This window comes from Lipotes vexillifer, unplaced genomic scaffold (assembly GCF_000442215.2).
Source record: "Lipotes vexillifer unplaced genomic scaffold, Lipotes_vexillifer_v1.1 scaffold518, whole genome shotgun sequence".
NCBI lineage: Eukaryota > Metazoa > Chordata > Mammalia > Artiodactyla > Lipotidae > Lipotes > Lipotes vexillifer.
The window spans coordinates 1,400,228-1,401,849 of record NW_006780945.1 but is presented as its reverse complement, the minus strand read 5'-3'; positions in this window follow the sequence as shown (position 1 = coordinate 1,401,849).

Genomic DNA, 1,622 nt, shown 5'->3' with positions numbered 1-1,622 from the left:
GGGGCGGCGGGGCGGCGGGGCGGCGGGGCGGCGGGGCCGGGGGCCGCCTCGCCAGCGCCACCTGCCGGAGCGCCGACGTCGCTGCCCCCGCCGCCCGGCCAGGCCCGCCCGAAGGTTCCGCGCAGAACGCCCGCGACACTGCTTCCACCGCCCCTGTCCTGTCCTCACCCGGTTCTCCCACGGGCTATCCGGGACCACACCGGCTCCTCGGTACTGGGGCGGACCTGCTCCTCAGCCCGCATTAAGCCCTGGGTCTTGAGCGCTAGCACTCTCCCTCTCCCCGCCCCACGCTAGGGCTCAGGTTAAAACGAGGTCAGGGGACTGGCCCGGCCGCGCGGCGTGGGAGGGGCCTGCGGAGGGCGTGGCCCGCAGCCGGACAGCGGGAGGGAGAAAGGTGGGAGGGCAGAGAAGAGGGCTGGAGGGGCAGGACTTCACAGGTGGTGGCCGTGTGCTCCCCACTCCCACCCCCTCCCCCCAAAGCGGAGAAGGCTGGGAGGTCGGAAGGGCTGGATCAAGTCCCACTAAGCCGCTCTCCTACTCCAAGTACAAATGATATTGGTAAAATAAGTTGAAAATCAATGGGTCAGCCCAAGAGAAAGGATCCCAGTTGCCAACTTGCGGCGCCCAAGGTGTTGGGAGTGACCCTGAGGTTGAGCAAGCCCCTGGCTCAGTCCGTCTTGGTCGGGACAAGACACTCCAGGGAAGTGTCTTGTCCCTGGAGGGACAAGGGGGTGAGGCGCGGGCCCAGCAGCCCAGACAGGGCCACCTCTGAGGTCAGCCCTGGGTTGCAGGAGAGCATACAGAAGAGGCTGGAAGAGAACTGTCTCGTCCCATCGCTTAGATGAGAAGGAAGTGTTGATGGCAGTTTCCTGTATCCAAAGCTCGCTCCTCCTGTTCAAAGAGCTGCCAAAGCGGTCACCAGAAAATGAACGAGGAAGACAATCTCAGCTGCAGCAAAAGAAACCAATGAGTGGGAGAGCTGAAGAGAACAAAGTTTACTTCAGTGGAATTTCATAAAAAGTACATCCAGGCAGCTGCAAGCCTTGCCTGCCAAAAAACCCTGTGGGTGTGGGAGCCCTCCAGCCACAGGTGAACCTTCTTAATCAGCAACCAAGAGCAGGGAGGCTTCAGGATTATGGGGACCAGGCACATTACAAAGCCCCAGACCAGAGACGAAACCATAATGGTGAGAAAGGGCCCAGGATCCATGGGGACCGAGAGCCATGACACCCACCCAAGACCTGCTCAAAGGCTGGAGCCGGGGCTGAGGCGAGGTCAGGCTCTAAGTCCTGCACGGGGCTCGCCCTGCACAGCCAACCTCTCAGGCCAGGCTCCCCTGGGGTGGAAAGTGGTGGGTATGTTCTGTAGATTTTCCTCCTCTCATACCCCTAACCGTGCCTCGATGGGTGTCTGTCGTGGGTTCCTGTGCCCTGACAACTCCTGGAGCACCAACTGTGCATGCAGCAGGCTGCCTGCACAACCCCCTCTTTCCGGGACTTCAGAGGATGCACACAGCACCACGCCGGACCCAGCAGGAGCACCCTGAGCAGGCAGCAGATGCTCACTGGCCCAGCTGTAAGCTCCCACCCACCCAGGAGGGCTAACCCAGCCCACAGGGAAAG